This window comes from Aethalodelphis obliquidens, unplaced genomic scaffold (assembly GCF_003676395.1).
Source record: "Aethalodelphis obliquidens isolate GAN/ISIS:26980383/991018 unplaced genomic scaffold, ASM367639v1 scaffold70, whole genome shotgun sequence".
NCBI lineage: Eukaryota > Metazoa > Chordata > Mammalia > Artiodactyla > Delphinidae > Aethalodelphis > Aethalodelphis obliquidens.
In genome coordinates this window covers 427,101-446,771 of record NW_020838014.1, presented here as the reverse complement: position 1 = coordinate 446,771, position 19,671 = coordinate 427,101, and positions in this window count along the sequence as shown.

The following is a 19,671-nucleotide window of genomic DNA, read 5'->3' as shown; positions in this document are numbered from 1 at the left end:
CCTCTCCCTCCCCCCTTCTTCCTCCTCTCCCTCCCCCCTTCTTCCTCCTCTCCCTCCCCCCTTCCTCTCCCACCTTTCCTTCCTCTCCAGCCCCCACCAGCTGCTGTGCCTCTCTGACAAGGAACACATCACAAACTGAGGTCTCCAAGGCCCCCCATGGCCTGTGCAGGCCCCGCTGCTCTGCTGTGTTTTGGAGGAGGAGCTTCTGGGAATTGTTTAGGAGAAAGAAACCCTCAGGAAGGTCGGGCCGGACCAGGCCCAGAGCCCTGCCCTGCAGGCTCAGTGTCAGCCAGAGAACGTTTCCCTCCCCACACTCTCAGGCCAGGTGGCTCCTGGCCTGGTGACCCCGGGCCAGCCCTTTGCCAGGACCTCCACCAACCCCAACTGGGAGCTTCCTGCGTTGCCACAGTGCAGCCCAGTCTGGTAACATTCATTCCTGCCATCTTTAGCCCCCAGGGAGAGAGTCGGTCAGTGTTTACTACGTGCCAGCTACTGTGCTGGCGTCTGGGGGCAGAGCCATAAATGAGGCCTATTTCCTGGCCCTGCATTCTGGTGATGGGTAGGTAGGTAGAGGGAGGGGAACGTGTAAACAGATAAACTCACAAATGACTAAGACGACCTCCAACAGAGTGTGGTGGAGGAGATGGAACAGGGTAGCGTGAGAGAGACAGCTTTAGTATCCAGATGCCCCAGCTGAGGGCTGCGGCCCTGAGGCGCAGGACGTCGCTCTGCAAAGATCCAGGGAAGAACCTTCCAGGTGGGAAGCGAACACACAGCCCAGCAAAAGCCAGTATCAGAACGGTCTTGGCATATCTGAGAGGCGGGGGGCAGGCGTATGGCCGGCGCGGGGGCAGGCAGTGAACAAGCTGGGCTGTTGGGAGGCAGCCAGCCACTGAGCACAGGCCCTCACTCACCCTAGGCCAACGGAAGATTTGGAACGCATTTTAGGTGTTAGGGAAAGCCTTTGGAGGGTTTGAAGCAGTGGGTGATGTGATCTGGTTTATGCTTTAAAAGCTAACTCTGATGGATGCGTGAAGGATAGATTGTGAGCAGCAAGAGGGACCCAGGTGCCGAGTGAGAAGGCCGATGGCAGAGGCCAGCGATGGGGGCTTAGACCTAGCTGGTCTGCCCTGTCCCCTTGCCTGAGCTGCAGACTCCTCACACCTCGCATGTCCAGATCCTCCCTGTACTTGCCTGCCTGTCACAGCCCTCATCACACTGCACAGTAATTATTTATTTGCCTGCCTGTCTTTGAGCAGGACCGTGAGCCCCCAGAGGGCTGGGACCGCCTTCTTTCGCCATCTTCCTGTCCTCAGGCAGCTCGGCCCAGAGCAGCTACTCACCAAGCATCTGTTGACACAGAACCCTCCTTTTCGGTCATCATTTCAGCCCAAAGTCAAGCTGTCCCATCACGTTTGCAGATCTAATGCTCACCACTCACGCTAAGTCCTGAGTAAAACTCACCTCCTCCAGGAAGTCTTCTTTGATTTTAGAGGATACTTTGCCATATCCTCTGAACCTGTGGGCTCCCTGATTCAAATCCATACCTCCCTAGAATGTGGTTTTCAGAAAGCCCTCCTGCCTGTTCTGCTTCTCTTCAGTAGTTGGTTCAGTAGATAATTATCATTCAGTCTTGGCTTAAATGTCAGAGACACCTTTCCTGATGATGGTGTGGAGGATCCCCCGCCCACTACCCACTGTTATTCTCTTTGTGATACTCTATTATCTTTCACTTACATGCTTGTTTATTTATTTATTGTATAATCTTCCCAAATACAATGTAAGTTCCAGGAAGCAGGACCTTGTCTATCCCGCTCACAGCTGCATCCCAAGTGCCCAGAACAGTGCCTGGCATGTGGCAGGCGCTCGGGAATTCTTTTGTGAGCAGATGACTCCTGAGCTCTTCCTATGTATAAACTGTTGCTATAGGCACCATGGCCCTTCCCTCCAAGGGCAAACCATCTGCCTGAGGTCCTGAGACTCACACCTTGGATGGTTGGCTCACATCGGAGCAATGCCCAAGAAATGATACAACAGGTGCTGTCAGGGTGGGAGCAGAGGGGAGTCAGGGGGCCAGGTGAGCTTCCTGGAGGGCATGAGGGCTGAGACGAGCTTTGGACACTCATTCCCACCGCCTTGCTGGTGGGTGTTTCTTCTCCACCTGAAACACTGGACCCTACCCCCTTTGTCCCACTTTGCTGACTCTGGTTCGTACTTCCTGTTTGAAGCCCCTTCTCCAGGAAGCTTTTCCTGTCTCACATGCCCAAGGCAGCGGGAGCCTGGATATCCCTCTCTTGTAAGGCTTCTCACACAGCTTCGGAATGGCCTTTTATTTCTTAGGCTCCCCCAACATAACACCCACACACACCCATGCACATGCACAAGGAAGCTGACTCAGTGTGGGCAAGGCGGGCGTTTGATTCCCTTCTGATTCCCTAGAACCTAATACAATTCCCAGAATGTAGTAGATGTTCAGAAAGGATGTGTGAAATAAATGAAGAAGGGAGTTTATTCTCTTCCCTGATGGGTAAGGAGCTTCCAAAATACTGGTACCAATTCATCTGTTTCTTCAGCAAATATTTAAGGAGCGCTTACTCTGAACCAGGCACTGTTCTAGGCTCTGGAGATACAACTGTCAACAAGACAGACAAGACTGCCTGCATTCAGGGAGCTTACACACTAGCTAAGGGACAGGCAAAACAGGAGAAGTAACACAGCTAGTAAGTTAGATGGTGACCAATGCCATGGGGAACAGTAAAACAGAGAAGGGGGCAGGGAGTGTTGGGGATGCGATACTGAGCAGATTAGTCAGGAATGGTCCCTGAGGAAGTGTCGGTGGGGATGCCTGCAGGGAGGTGAGGGGTGCCACACTCGGTCCCATCCCTCCTGCAGCACATCCCTCCAACAAGTCTCCCCTCTTTCTTCTGAATCACTGAATTCTCCTCTCTAATGGACCATTCTTATCGGCATTCAGACCTCCTGTTATTTCTTCCTTCTTAAAAATACCTTCCTTTCCTCCCCCCCACCTCCCTGCTAACAAGCCCTCTCCATTTCTTTGCTTCTCTTTGCAGCAAAACTCCCTGAAGGAATGTTCGGATTCATCTCTTCCCATTCTCTTTTTTTCTTTTCCTTTTAACTTGATAAACATTCATTGTGCTGCCCCTGTGCCTGGCACTGTACAAATACTAACTGATTTAATCCTCCTAACAGCCCTTTGAAGTAGGTGGTCTCAGATTAGGAAATGGAGGCAAAGAGAGGTTAAATCATTTGCCTAAAGTCACACAGCCAAAAAGAGGCAGAGCTGGGACTTGAACCCCGGGAGGCTGGGGCCCAGATCTGTGCTATTAATCACTCTGCTACACAAGCCCCTGTGTCACGTCTCCTGAAACCCACCTCATTCGGGATTCTCAAGCCCCACTCTCTTGAAACTCTTCCTGTCTGGGTCACCCGTGACCTCCATGTTGCTAGATCCCACGGTCATTTCTCACCCTTCATCTTTCCTGACGTCTTGAGACAGCAGTATTTAGCACAGTTGGTCATTCTTCTCCTTCTCACAGTTTCTTCTCCAGGCTTCTTGGACCCCACCCTCGCCTGGTCCTCCCACCTTGCTTTCACTCCCCAACAGTCTCCTTTGCCTGCTTCTCTTCTTCTCCCTAACCTGTGGATTTGGAAGAGCCCACAACTGGGTCCTTCATCCTTTTCTCCATCTATATTCACTCTCTGGTCATCTCGTCTCATCTCCTGGCTTTAAAAACTACATGCTAAGGCTCCTGTATTTATAATTCCAGTGCATACCTTTTCCCTAACTCCAGACTTATTTATCCACCTGAGTTCTTCACATCTCCACTCAGGTATATAATAGATAATTCAAATTCAACCTGTCCAGCTGAACTGATTTCTTCCCCCCTCCCTCCCCAAACCTGCTCCACCCATGTATCTTTGTTGATGGAAATCTCCGTCCTTGCAGGTGCTCAAGTCAAAAGCCTTAGCATCCTCCTTGACTCCTCTGTTTATCTCACACCCCACATTCCATCTGTCAAGAAATCTTGCTGACTCTTCTTCCTTCGAGCCCACACAGGACCTGACCGCTTCTCACCACCTCCCCTCCCGCCGTGCCGGCGCATGCCACCATCATCTCTGGATTACATAATGTCTTCCTAGCTGGTCCCCCACTTGCATCCCAGACCCCTTATCTACTCTCATCACAGTGGCCAATGCAACCCTTTTAAGACTTAAGTCAGAGCATGTTTTCCTCTGCTCACAATCCTCTGATGGCTTCCCATTTCATCCAGAGGCAGAGCCTTTATGGTGTCCTCCACGACCTTCTACCATCCAGTGCCCATAGCCTCTCGGAGTTCATATTGCTCCCCTTCTGGGACGCTCCGTACCCGCCATTCTGTTTGCTGTCCCTCAACTTCTCAGGAACACTCCCACCTTAGGACTTTGCCCTTGGCTGTTTCCATCGCCTGAGATGCTCACCCCCCAGGTGCCCTCACAGCCAACTCCCTCAGAGTCACCTTTTGGATGGAACTTGCCCTGACTTCCCCAGACTCCCCACTTCCTCTTCCTCTGCTCTGTTTTTTCCTCCATAGAACTTTTCACCTTCTAACATATGCTGAGCTTTACTTATGCAGGTAAACCTCCCCTCACTGCAATGTGAGCTCCAGGGGAGCGGGAATCTTTGCCTTGTTCAGGGATATTCTAAGCAACTAGGACAGAACCTGACAGAACCATGCTCTGTAGACACCTATTCAGTGATGATCTGGATGAAGGCCTTCCAGGCTGGGAACCGATGGTTGCCAGGGGCCTGCTGTGTCCTCCCTCCCTGCTAGAGCAGGGTTAGGGACCATCAGTCTGTCCACGGGGCAGACCCCCTGGCAAGACTGCGGCAACTGCCCCGCACTTCCGAGCAGACCCCCGTTCCTGTGTGGGGTGACGTTTGTGGCCCCGGTGGAGGAGCAGGGCGCTACGCACAGCCCAGCAAACCCCAGCGCAGCGACCACATTGCCTCCGTTTACCCAGATAGACCTGTTACATGGAGATAAACACACAGCCCTGGTCTAAAGAGTGATAAACTGACCTCTGCACGCCTCCCGCTTCCCTCGCAGACACAACCAGAGAAGAGGCCCTTGCCAGCCAGTGATGGGAAACGGGGTGCGATGGGACCTGAGACAGCGGGCGGGCTTGGCTTCTGCCGCCTGCAGCCCCCAGGGTTGTCTGCTGGTTTCTTTCCTTCTTTCTCTAAATGTGTGTTTGCCCTCTTTCTCTTCTGCTTCTCCCTGTCCCTTCTCTCTTTAGCCCCTGCACAGGTTTCTGTCTGTGGCTTTGAATTTCTCTCTATCTGGGTCTCTGCCTCATCGTCTGTGTTTTTCTCTGTGTGTGTCCGTTGCCTCTGTCTCTCTCTAATCTTTGCCCTCCTGCATTCCACCTTTCTTTTGCACAACCTTTCTGTTTTCCTCTCCATCCGAATCCTCACCCCATTCTGCCTCTTCTCTTGGCTTCTGGCCTTTGGGGGGCAGTGCTCTGCCTCCTCTCACCAGTTCCACTGGGAATTCCTGCATCCCTTCCCTCCTAACCCTACACTTAGGATTTCCGTCCATGACCTTGGTATGTAATCTGAGCAGAGCCTACGGTCAGCCCCTGCCCTCCCAGCTCCTCTGCTTTCTTTGCCAAAGCTCTGGTCCACCTACCAGGGGTGACCTTATCTCAGCTGCACTGCGTTGGCTTGTCTGGTCGCCCACGGCCTTTGCCAGGACCTGAGATTTTTCCCCTTTCACCGGGGTTACCCTGCAGTTGGGTCTTAGGCACGAGCTTGGTTCTCTGGGAAAGCTCCCTCCAGATTACAAATCCTTCTCTGCATCTCCTTCCCACTGACCATGAATTTTCCATCCCTGGCACTCCAAAGTGATTCCTTGTCAGATTTAAGTCCTACCCATCTTTCTCTTTTACAGACAGCATGTCGGATAACTTCATAAAACTTAGCACCATCCTCTGGTTTATTTGCTGTGATTCGGCCAATTTTAAATCTGGCTTCCTGCTGGCTCTTCCTTTTCCCAGCCAGTGAATGTTCACCCCGCTACTCCACGATAGAGAAATCATGGAGCACCTGAGCGGTCCTTTGCCTTTGGGGGTTTGTTTCAGTTGGAAATATTAAGTACTTGAAGGCAGCAAGCAGGTCTGCCTGGGCCCCAGATGAGGTTGGGAAGATGTATTTTTTTTCTCTCCTCTCTCCCCTTCCTCTCTAATTCCTTCTATAGCATGACCACCACTATGTCGTGTTCTCTCTTTTTGTCATTCTCCCCTTCTGTCTCTGGAGACAGCCTTCCCGACCCTCCTCACACCCACCTTCCAGAAGGGTATTTTCATAGAAAGTTGTGGAATACTGCAATGGCCTCATGTCCCTGAAGGGACCTTGTAAAATGGAAAGCATAATAACTCATGTTTGATAAGTGCTTCCCGGCCTCCTTGCACAGAAGAAGCAGCTCTTGAGTGCCCAGGGAGTGTTTCTCCTTGTCTCTTACCTCTGACTCGTAACTGACACCACCCCCACTAAAAACTCCAATTACCCTCCCCCAGACAGATGTGAACAGGAGCCTGCTGGCCTCTCTTCCCACATGCCTCCCCATCCCTGGCTTTGTCACACATGCAGAACTTTCTTCTTAGTGGACTGTAGTTCATTAGGCATGGAACAGGCCTCTGCTATTCCTGCTGCAGGAATCCTCACAGCACCATACCCAGGCAGCATTTGCATCTCTTTTGAATGCTGGTTGTGATGGACAGCTCACTACCCTTAGGTCGTAGGCTTAGTGGTCAATAATACGTGTGTTGGGGGTCACACTGATCCACCATCTACTGGTTGTGTCACATGAGGCACATTTACTTAACCTGTCAGTTTTCTCCTTTGTTAAAATGACAACAAAAAAAATCTTTGTCAGGGTGTTGTGTAATGCAGGGGAAGTGCTTATCACAGGGTGATGCTTTGTACATGCTCAGTAAGCGTTAGCTATTTTATTATTAACTCACAAGGCGGCCTTTGCACGTTCTGAACTGAAATGGCCTCCCAATAAATGGAAGAAGGCCTGGTTCTGCAGTCTGGAGCTACACAAAAGGCACCTAATCCCTCTTGCATGGGATAACCCTTCAAATGTTTGAAGACAGCTTTCATGTTCCTTCTGAATCTTTTCTCCACTTTAGGTATCCTTAGTTTCGTCACCTATTCCTCATATTTTTTCATGCTTTCCAGGCCCCTTGCCATCTGGGTCACTGTCCTTTGTACACCCTTGTCAATGCTCTTCCAAAAATACACCGCATAGAAGTGAAGGTATGACTACAAATTTGTCCTGACCTGCCAAGGGTGCAAATGGGACTGTATTGCCCTTGACCTGGATGCCGTAAACAGTCAAAGCCGTATTAGTGTATGTTGGTATGTCTCTTTGTTGATTGGTTGACTCGGCGACCTGTGACCAACTAAAAACTCATGATTTTCACATGAACCTCTCAAGCCCGCACTCATCATACTTGCCACACTAATTTTTTTTCTGAATTTTAGAATTGTATTTATTTTTTTATACAGCAGGTTCTTATTAGTTATCCATTTTATACATATTAGTGTATACATGTCAATCCTAATCTCCCAATTCATCACACCACACCAACCCCCGCCCTGACACTGTCCCCCCTTGGTGTCCGTATGTTTGTTCTCTACATGTGTGTCTCTGTTTCTGCCCTGCAAACTGGTTCATCAGTACCATTTTTCTAGGTTCCACATATATGCGTTAATATATGATATTTGTTTTTCTCTTTCTGACTTACTTCACTCTGTATGACAGTCTCTAGATCCATCCACATCTCTACAAATGACCCAATTTTGTTTCTTTTTATGGCTGAGTAATATTCCATTGTATATATGTACTACATCTTCTTTATGCATTCATCTGCTGATGGGCATTTAGGTTGCCCAAATACTAGCAAACAGAATCCAACAAAACATTAAAAGGATCATATACCATGATCAAGTGGGATTTATCCCAGGGATGCAAGGATTCTTCAATATATGCAAATCAATCAATGTGATACACCATATTAACAAATGGAAGAATAAAAACCATATGATCATCTCAATAAATGCAGAAAAAGCTTTTGACAAAATTCAACACCCATTTATGATAAAAACTCTCCAGAAAGTGGGCATAGAGGGAACCTACCTCTACATAATAAAGGCCATATATGACAAACTCACAGCAAACATCATTCTCAATGGTGAAAAACTGAAAGCATTTCCTCTGAGATCAGGAACAAGCCAAGGATGTCCACTCTCGCCACTATTACTCAACATAGTTTTGCAAGTCCTAGCCACGGCAATCAGAGAAGAAAAAGAAATAAAAGGAATACAAATTGGAAAAGAAGAAGTAAAACTGTCACTGTTTGCTGATGACATGATACTATACATAGAGAATCCTAAAGATGCCACCAGAAAACTACTAGAGCTAATCAATGAATTTGGTAAAGTTGCAGGATACAAAATTAATGCACAGAAATCTCTTGAATTCCTACACACTAATGATGAAAAACCTGAAAGAGAAATTAAGGAAACACTCCCATTTACCACTGCCACAAAAAGAATAAAATACCTAGGAATAAACCTACTTAGGGAGACAAAAGACCTGTATGCAGAAAACTATAAGACACTGATGAAAGAATTAAAGATGATACCAACAGATGGAGAGATATACCACGTTCTTGGATTGGAAGAATCAATATTGTGAAAATGACTATATTAGCCACATTAATTTTTGAACTAATGCAGGATCGATGTTGTGTCTGTTCACTTGCATTGTATTTATTTTGACCCCTACTGTAGGTTGAAGTTCTATTTTTAATTTCATTATTTGAATAGATAATAGACTTCCATATTAAAAAATCAAAAAATAGGGCTTCCCTGGTGGCGCAGTGGTTGAGAGTCCGCCTGCCGATGCAGGGGACGCGGGTTCGTGCCCCGGTCCGGGAAGATCCCACATGCCGCGGAGCGGCTGGGCCCGTGAGCCATGGCCGCTGAGCCTGCGCGTCCGGAGCCTGTGCTCCGCAACGGGAGAGGCCACAACAGTGAGAGGCCCGCGTACCGCAAAAAAAAAAAGAAAAAAAAATCAAAAAATATAACAGGGTAAACTGTGAAAAGTTTCCAGGCCACGCTATCTGCCCAAACTTCTTTATCCCCATGTATGAACTGGGGGAGAAGGGCCTTCTACTGTCATCCAGTGGGTAGAGGCCAGGGTGCAGCTAAACATCTTACAATGGACAGAGCAATCCCCTTCCCCTACTCCTACACACAGCAAAGAATTGTCAGGTCTATATGTCAAAGTTGAGAAACCCTAATCTAGAACGTTACCAAAATTAAAAAAAAAAAAATTTGAAGATTGATTTGACATCTCTTGGTTTTGATAAATCCTTGTTGGTTCTTAATAATCACCACTTTCCAAAAGTTACATTAACATAAATTTATTTTTGGCCAGAGAGAATCCTCTGATTGAATGAAAAGTCGTCTAGACTCTCCAGTCTCATGTAGAGATCCCCAGATTTGGGGGGCTGCTCCTCTCGTGGGCAGTAAGTTCCTCCAGGGATGCCCTGCTCCATGGAGATAGTGAAGGAGTTTCCTCTCTAGTGATTTCTGTCCAGTTTCCCAGGACTGCTCACGTTCCTAGTGATGACTTCAGTTCTGCCTTCTCACCCTCCATGCCTCTTGTCCCAGCCAGGAATGGTACAGAATCTATGGAAAGTTAGGAAGTCTTGTGGAAATGTCTTTCCCTCTTTAAATGTGCCCATTTCCCGCTTAGGGAGGGATCAGTGTCCCAAAAAGAACAACTCAAAAACCTTGACAAATGGAAAAGTAAATAAATAACACAATTTCCCACACCTCTTTAGAGGACTAAATCTAACGAGGATGGAGCTGAGGCATTAAAGGAGTTGTTGGTGTCCAGCAGGGCCGCCAGCCAGGAATGATCTATCTCCATATTCACTGAGCTCCTACTGTATCCAAACTGCTGTTAGGGCCCTATCTGTTCAGGGATAAAGAAATCATGGACCCAGCTCTTGAAGACCTGATGCCTGTGTAATGCAAAACAAGAACTTGAAACAGATCTGCATCCGAATCCCACAGAGGTAGTGAGATTGTGTTCATTAGACATAGTCCTTAATGCCTTGAAGTATCCGTTTCTCCTCTGTAAGAATGGAGATAGCAATAGCTGTCTCATGGTCGTGAACACAAAATGAGAACAAGCATCTGAAATGCCTTGTGCACCTAGTAAGAAGCCAATATTGTAGTTACTATTAAATACTCTAATATCCTAGTACAGATATGCGACATGCAGAATTTGATAAGCACTAAAAAATGGCATAAAGGACTGGACACGTAAAGAAAGAGTGATTGATGTCACTGAAAGTGTTGTGAAGGACACTGAACTTGGGATCACTGGAAGACCTGGCTTTGAATCCCTCCTCCGTCACTCAGGAGTTGTGTAAACGTGGAGGCTTTGCTTAATTTCTCTAAGCTTCTGTTTTTTCATCTAAAAAAATGGATATAATAGGACCTACCTAAACCTCTCAGATGCTTGTTGAATCCATGGTTAAGTTTTAGCCTAGGAGACTTCTTGAAATAGATGGCATTTGAGCCAAGCCCTGAGGAACGAAGAGGATGTTCGTAAGGGCAAAAAGGACCAAGAGGACCTCTCAGGGTGAGATAAGAGCTGAGCTAGGAAGGGAATAATGAATATTTGTGAAACTCTCCAGGAAGTTAAGAACATAAGCTTGGGGTATCAGACAGACCTTGGTCAAGTCATGTATGCTCTCTAAGCCTCGGTTTCTTTATCTGTAAAAAAATAACCTGCGAGGTCGGTGTGAGTGTTCAGTGAGTAACATACGAAAGCATTTAGCTCAGTGCCAGGCACGTGGTAAGTGCTTAATGGACCATCACTGTTGGACCTGTGGCTCGGGGCTTGATCTTGGGGCTGGAATGTCTGGACGGGCCAGTCCTCAAGGGCCTTGTATACCAGGTCAAGGAGGAGGCCAGTTGTTTGGACACCAGGAAGCCATTCCCAGCTTTGGAGAGTGACAGGACAGAGTTTTAGGCTAACTCTGGGCAACGCTGTGGAGGGTAGGCTGGCGAGGAGGGTGCGTAGAGGCAGGGAGACCAGTTGGCCCAGAAAGCTGGGCTGCAGTTTCGTTTTTCCCATGTCTTTACTTTGGACTCTGGAGCAAGCCCCAGAGATTCAGCAAAGCCCCAGGCTTACAGCTGGGCTGGGCCGAGGTCCTGGGGGGAGTGCAGAGTTCGGGCCCCTCCCCGCCGGACCCTCTTCCACCACCCTCACCAGCCTCCCTGTGACAGCTGCCGCTCCCACCCCCAGTCCCTGTTTGGAGCAGTGATTAATACAGGTTTAAAATAATCTTTGTCTTCTCCCTTTGTCCGCCCCCAGCACAGCCGCTGCTCTCCTCCCATCCCCCCACCCCTCGCCTGGCCACACCTCAGAAACCAGCCTCAGGGCAGCTTGGGCCTGGGGCCTGGCCTGGGCTCCTTCCCACACTGTCATCCCCACGCACACTCGAGACCCAGAGCAGACAACATACCTTTCCTTCCGGGCTCCTCCTTGGCCCTGGACCCCGCAGTGCTCTGCCCCAGTGTTCTGGGCTGGGGCAGGGAGAGGCCCAGTGAACTGCAAATTGGAGGCAGCAGGCCCTGGCTCACTCCGGTGTGGAATGCTGGTCACTTCTTCCAGACATGTGTGGAGCTCTCCATGCCTCGATTTCGCCATTGGTCCTCTGACTTCTTTTCCTTCCCAAAGAACTTTTTTTTTTTCATTTCCTCATTGATGCTCCTAAATTGGGGGCATGGATAATGCCATCCCATTAAACCGATGTGGAAAACCAAAGCTCAGAGAGGCTAAGTGGCTTCCCCAAATGTCAGAGTGGGCTCCAAAGCCCACCTCGTCTGTCCTGAAGAGGCCATCCGCCTGCCTCGCTCCGAAGCTACCGGGTCTCCATTCCTAGTCCTTCAGTCCACCAGGGCACCAGTGACAGTCCTCACGTTCCTCCTCTCCCTGGAATAAATCTGTAATTAACAGACACTTGCCCCTCGAAGCCAGGCAACTCGAGGCTAGCACAGCACTTCTGTCTGGCTCCAGCCCTGGAAGTTGAGGCTCAGGGGAGGACTCGTGGGCATGGATAAGGCAAAACAGCAGAGAGTGGATCGAAATGGATAAGACTGAAATGTCAAATCGTGGGGTATTATAGTTCAAAGAGATGCAAAGATATCTAGTCTACCTCTCTTATTTTCCAGAGAGGGAAACTGAGGCCCAGAAAGGGGAAGGGGGCACTCAGAGCCACACAGCTGCAGGACGATGGGCTGACCTCTGAGGCCCTGCCCTCTGCCCTGCCGTGGAGGCCACTCTGGACTGCCACTGTGTCACGTGAGGTGTAGAGCCTGCCCGCACCATTTCTCCCCTCTGTGACGTCAGAGGTGATGGCATAAAGAGAATTTGTTTTCCCAGCACAAGTAGCCAGAGTCAGAAGGGGTTAGGAAAGAAAGAAACGTGTCAGATGACAGGGAAGCCGACCTGGAGTTAAACCTGAGAAAGCAGAGGAGAGAAGCCACGTGGGGGCAACTGGTGGGGACTTGAGCCGCCGCAGCCTTGGGCAGGTGCTCACTTGGCTGCCAGGCTAAACTGTGCGTCTGAGAGCACAAAAGGCACTTTCTCTGCTCTGTCTGGTGGGAGAGCCAAAGACCTCACACCTGTGCTCAGACAGCTGACAAATGCCGAGTTAATCCCAGATCACTTGCTTAGTATTAAAAAAAAAGATGGGATGGAGATGGGGAAATGTGTCACTTTGGGTAGGAAAAGACTATGTTTGATGGTCTGGATGGAGTCAGGCTAAATATTTAATGTTCTTGACAGAGACCTGGAGGGGGCTGTTTCTTTCTCTAAACAGTGACGCGCAAGGCTCCCGGGCTGGGAGACAGAGGCGCCGGCAGCTGGACAGCTGCTTCCAGCTGCCTCTTAGGGGAAAGGCGGGAGAGAGAGGAGGCCAAGTGAAGGATGCAACAGAGGATGTGGGAGCAAAGGGCCAGTGCAGCCGGAGGCTGGGGGGCAGAGGTGGCCGGGACCAACCGAGAGCTCCCTTTATTACAAAAATAACAGTTCTTTACGTTTGGAATACAAACCTGTTGAAACTACCTAGCAGTGGGAAAGCAATTTCCAAGCAGCTTTATTTTTCTGCTCCCCAACCAAATGTGCAACGAAACATCCACCCGGGAATAGCAGGAGTGAAGACACACGGCAGTAACTATGATATTTAAATGTTTCCGCAGTAGAAATTTCAGTAAGGTTTAAATGAACCATAAGCTGATTTCTTTCTGGATTAGTTTTTTTCTCCTCCTCCTTTATTACTTAAGACATTGTGCTCCTACACCGTATTTCTATGGCACTAGCAAAGAAGTCCCAGCAGGAATCTTCAAAACTTTGTTACCATTCTGAGCACCTCTCTCCCAATCCATTCCCCAGAGGAGATAGGCACCCCTCCATCCACCCAAGACATTAGCTGGGTGAGCCTGAGGCCACAGGTCTCACCTCAGACCCCAAAGCTGCCCTGGGTAGATTCCACCCAGGCTGGCAAACGCTCTTCGGCCCCCACGTCCTTAGTTGCACCTCCTGCAGTAGTGGTTGCCAATATTGAACCTGGTGAGAGTAGATAAGCTTGATCAAAGCCTTGTCTCAAGTATCCCTCTGCTGAGTCTAGGCTGAGCTGAGGTCCTGGCAATGGATAATGTCTAAAATCAGAAAGTTGAGCATCTTCCTATATTACGGTCATATGTATGGTTCTTTGAATACTGGGCAAGTTCTAGGCTTAGAGGGGGATACAAGGAAGGGTAAATTATTGCACCAACCTATAAACATCTAATGATAGCTAAAATGTATATAGTGCTACTACAGGCAGCTAATTTACTAAAAGTTACACATACACATCTATATATATGTATATATTAGTTCATTTAAACCTATGTGTATATATATATATATATATATATATGTATATATTAGTTCATTTAATCCTCACAACAGCCTTGAGTGGTTGCCACTATCATCATCCCAGGTTTCAGATGAGGAAACTGAGGTACAATGAGCTTAAATAACTCACCCAAGATCTCATAGGCGGTAACATCAGAGCTGTGATTGACCCAGAGGATCTAGCTCCAGCATAAGTGGTGACCCTTCACTATACCCTGCCTCGCCAGCCTGCCCCCAGATTCACCTCCTTGGGTCTGCATGGCAGAAACATTGACCTCTCTTGGAATTAAAGTATTTGAAATATTCTGGATCAGTCAACACTGGAATGATTGGTGAAGCTTATGGTGGTGCCTTCCTCGGAGACCTTGAAGAACTGCAGAGACCACACGTCTGGATGAGAGCCCTTCCTTTTGGAGGCAGGAGACTGGAAAAGACCACCCCCTTGAATTCAGTCATTGTCTTCCCAAGACAATACTTGCATATGGACACCCAAGCAAGCTTCTCTTTGCAAGGCTGAGATAAAGCATGTTCAAACTCTCACACCACGTGGTTCTTTTCAGCCCTGTAGCACATACAGAGCTGGGGAAGAATGAAAAGTTCTGTGTATGGACTTTTAATTTCAAGCTATGAAAAACAGGCCATATCTAGGAATATTTGGCCAGAGAAGTGCCTTCATGCTGAGTTTCCTACTCAAGGTGGCATTTCAGGGGCCATTAGAGTATCCCCTGGAAGCTAAGAGGCCAGCATGCAAATGCATTGACTCAGAACCTTCCCGCACAGGCAGAAGCCCAGCCCACCACATTCCAAGCCAGGTTCCCACCAATGAATATTTATGGTGCTGGTATAGTCAGGGTTCTCCAGAGAAACAGAACCAATAGGAGATACATATTCTGTATAAGGAATTGGCTTACACTGTTATAGAGGCTGAGAAGTCCCAAGACTGCAGCTGTTGAGCTGGAGACCCAGGAGAGCCAATGTGTAGTTCCAGTATGAGTCTGAAGGCCCAAGGACCAGGACAGCCAATGGTACAAGTTCAAGGAGTAGAGCTGATGTTTCAGTGGGAGTCCAAAAGCTGAAAAAGACCCATGTCCCAGCTCAAGCCATCAGGCAGGAGTTTCCCCATAATTTGTGGAAGGGTCGACTTTTGCTTCTATTCAGGTCTTCAGCTGATTGGATGAGGCCCACCCAAATCAGGGAGGGCAATGTGCTTTTCTCAGTCTACCAACCACATATTAATCTCAACCAGGGACACCCCACAGACTTACCCAGAAGAGCGTTTGACCAAATATCTGGGCACCCCACGGCCCAGTCAAATCGACACACAAAAGTAGCCATCACTGCACCGCTGCATTCTCTACCCCTTGCCCTCCAACTATCGTTCTAGGAGGCGGGAATGTGGGGAGAGTGCTTAGAACACCCTAGTAGCTCCACTAGTGGGGCTGCCCTTTCTGCTGGCCTCCTACATCCGTGGCCTTTGGCAGCCAGCTGTGCGGGTTAAAGTACCAATACCTGACAATGGGAGTGCCTCTCTTCACTCCTTACCCACTTCGTTTCCTCCCAGGACCCCACATGACCAGAAAAATGGAGCAGAGAAGCCAGAGATGGGGAGAGAGGTCCACATATGGGTCCTGTCTTGTCTGTGACCTTGGGCCTCAGACCCAGGCACCCTGGATGGGCAGATGGTAGAGTGGAAGCAGAGTCCCTGTATCTCGCCTTTGCTCATCATCTGAGCTCATGCCGGCTAGCAAGCCTCCTCTCTTATTAGGAATAATAAGGCCATATTGTGGCTGACAGGAGGGAAGCTCATTTCACACTCTGGGAAGTGGAATTCGGCAAAGAGACATGAAGAGGTTTCACGTACATGCTTCTCTGCCTGCTAATCTGAAAGCTGGCAGTGGCAACAGGCCAGAGGAGATGAGTACAGACTTCCCTTTCCAGTAACCCAGAGGTGAGATAGCACTGAGGTTCACGTGGGGGCTTTGGTCCCCGGTATACCTCATCCTCCATCTACCAGCTGAGTGACCTTGGACAAGTCACTTAACCTTCCCATGCCTCAGCTTCCTCACTTGAAAGAAAAAAAAAGAGAATAATAACACCCACTCCATATGATTGTTTTTGTGAAGATTAGATGAATTCATCTATTTATAGATGAATATATATATATATATATATGGCTTTAAAAATGCCTGGCTTTTTTGCAGCAACGTGGATGGCCCTAGAGATTATCATACTAAGTGAAGTAAGTCAGACAGAGAAAGGCAAATATCATATGATATCACTTATATGTGGAATCTAAAAAAAAAAAAATGAAACAAATGAACTTACATACAAAACAAAAACAGACTCACAGATATAGTAAACAAACTTATGGTTACCAAAGATGAAAGGAGGGGAGGGATAAATTAGGAGTTTGGGATTAGCAGATACAAACTACTATATACAAAAGAGATAAACAACAAGGACCTACTGTAGAGCACAGGAAACTATATTCAATATCTTGTAATAAACTATAATGGAAAAGAAGCTGAAAAAGAATATATGTGTGTGTGTGTGTGTGTGTATATGTAATTGAATCACTTTGCTGTACACCAGAAACTAACACAACACTGTCAATCAGCTATACTTCCATGAAAAATAAAGCCTGGCTCTAGGTAGGGCCCCAGTACATGTTAGCTTTTATTAATACCCATCAGCCTCCTTTTGCTTCCTGAGATTTGGAGAATCAGTTTTGTCCTAGTGGAATATCCACAGCAGATTTAAAGTTCTAGCTGGCTCCCTGCACAGCTAAATGTGTGCCCTGGGGGAAGGAACTTACTCTAATTCTTAAAGGTCAAGAACTCTTTCCCACTGCTCCACTACAGGTCATGAGGCTGAGGGTCAACGGCCACGGGCTTAGTGAGTTTGGGAATAATCCATAAGATCCTCCATTATCACGCTTCTCTCCTGGTGTGGATAATTGAAGGATGGTTGTGGATCTCTGATACACAAGATAGAACTACATCTGTATCCTCCTCATAGTTTCCCACTTCCTCCATGCCCCTCCCAGCCCTGAAGCCCTGCATAGTCTTCTGGGGCCTTCGTCACTGGTTATGATCATGTCAGAAGTGAATGATCTACTCTCCTCCTGCAGGCAACTCAAAGTGTCTTCTCCCTGCTTCCCCATCCCCAGGCTCCACCCCCACTTCTCCAGTGTGTGCACGTAGGTGTACAAGAGCTGAAAGTGTTAGGGACACTGGTTTGATGCCGTTTCAAGCATTTTTTGGATATAGGCAAAGCTGAGATTTAGGGAAACCTCTTCTCTAGATCTCCACTAGAGATTGGTAATACTCTAAACAAAGACAAGTTGTCAGCCGAGCATACTGCCTGGCACATAGTAGGTGCTTTTCTAAATGCATCTGAATGAGACAGGATCCCAATCAGTCCATGTAGATGTGGAGCCGTCCTACCTGGAGACAGAAAGATGGCAAGGAGCCTTGGGAGCCAGGCTTGCTGGGGGAGTCAGGACCAGGGAATGGCTCTCCTCATCTTTATCTCCTCCCCGACTTCCAGGCAGTAAACACACCTCCAGATCCTCTTCCCTCTTCCTCCCCTTTTCTTGCCTCTTCTGCCTTGGGAAGAGCATGGTCGGAAGAGGGAGAACAAACTCTATCTCTTTTTCTACCCCTAGGTTGTCTGAAGATAGTAACATTTCCAAAAATCACCTTCTTTGACCTCAGAATAAGTCCAGTGAGTGTTCTGAAGCAGATTGAACCTGCTTGGTTTTGTTTTGCTAGAGCTGCAATTAAAATCCACTCAGAGCTCCTGGGGCTCCTCCAGGTAAAATCAGGGCAGGTAGCCTGGAGTCAGAGGTGCCAGATAGAGTGGGGTTGCATCATGGGATTAAAATCTGCCTCAAGAGAGCCTAGGAGGTGGATTAGCCACACACTGAGCCAGGGCCAGAGAAGCAGCGTGGAGTACTTCATAGGCACACAGCAAATACACAGTGTGATTGCTTTGGACCTCTGCCCACTCATGCAGCTTGTCTTGAATCAATTCCATGTAGTGGCTCCTGGAATTATGGAATGTCCTAGCTGAAAAGGACCATTTTACAGGTATGGAAACTGAGGCCCAGACTGGTGAAGGGACTTGTCCAAGGACACAGAACAAGTCAGGGGAAGGACAACTGGTACACTTAGAAATGTCAGCTTAGTGGATTTAGCTCATGGGCTATCAATTTGACCTAAGGAAGAACCAGTACTTGGGGGCTAGTTTCCCTGCTGGCTGAATAGTGAACTGCCTGAGTCTGTGTGTTCCTGAGCTTTTCTGCCACCTCTGGTACCAACATCCTGAACAGAGAAGGCGAACAGCAGACAAGCCCTCCGGCCCTGTTTCTGTGCTCCCTCCATGAGCATCCATTAGCCACAGTTTCATGTTGAATGGGGCTGTAAGGAATTTCAAGGCCGAGATGATTACATTTTGTACATTACCCTTCTGCCAGAGAGCTAAAAATACCCTCCTGATGGTTGCTAAGTGCAGGTCTAATGGTTTTCCTTAGAGGAAAGAATGGGATTCTAGTTTCTCAGAATCTGGAGGCTCCCTGGCCAGGGAATGAAGACGTGGAAATTGTTGTAGCTGGTTGTAGAGCATCCCTGAGGGAGGAGAAGCTAGGGACAGCCCCAGAATTCACTGCTCCCTGGTGTCAGGGAGAATCTCCAGGGACTGGTGCTGGCAAAGTTTGTGGATCCCCGGAAGCAATACAGCAGGGGCTGTAGCTTCCATGGAGAATTCTCCCAGATCTGTGGGCTCCCCTCCCCTTGGGGTCTGGCTTTCTGAATGTTCATTCCTGGAAACCTCACTCTTTCACCAGCACAGAATGGTCAGTCCCTAAAGTAGCACCTACAATCTAGACATTTTAAAGGTAAAGAGATTGATTTAGGGATATGGAACAGGGTCTTGGGAACAGCTCACCTGCCTTGCTAGAGACCTGATGATGGATCTAGGGTGTCTCTCACTTGATAAGTTAAAAACAGATTTACAAGCATATAGTCACCCCAAGACAGTCCACCTCCTCTCACCTGGCCTAGCACTCCCTCTGACTACAAACATAAACATTTGAATTTTTTAAAATAAATTTATTTATTTTATTTATTTTTGGCTGCGTTGGGTCTTCGTTGCTGCTCACTGGCTTTCTCTAGTTGCGGCGAGCAGGGGCTACTCTTCACTGCAGTGCGCGGGCTTCTCGTTGCGGTGGCTTCTCTTGTCGTGGAGCAGGGGCTCTAGGCACGCGGGCTTCAGTAGTTGCAGCACGCGGGCTCAGTAGTTGTGGCACACGGGCTTAGTTGCTCCGCGGCATGTGGGACCTTCCTGGACCAAGGATCGAACCCGTGTCCCCTGCATTGGCAGGTGGATTTTCAACCACTGCACCACCAGGGAAGCCCTTGAATTTATTTTTTTAACCAATATGTCAGAAGTCCTAAATTCAACTAAGAGGCTTGATCTCCCTTAAGAGGTCCCCTTGGGAACCTGTGCATTAGAGCCACATCTCCTGGGACAGCTTGAATGCTTTCCTTCGGAAAGGTATCCAGCCCCAGGTCACTGCAAGCCCACATTGCCCCTCTGGAATCAGAATGTCTCCTCGGGG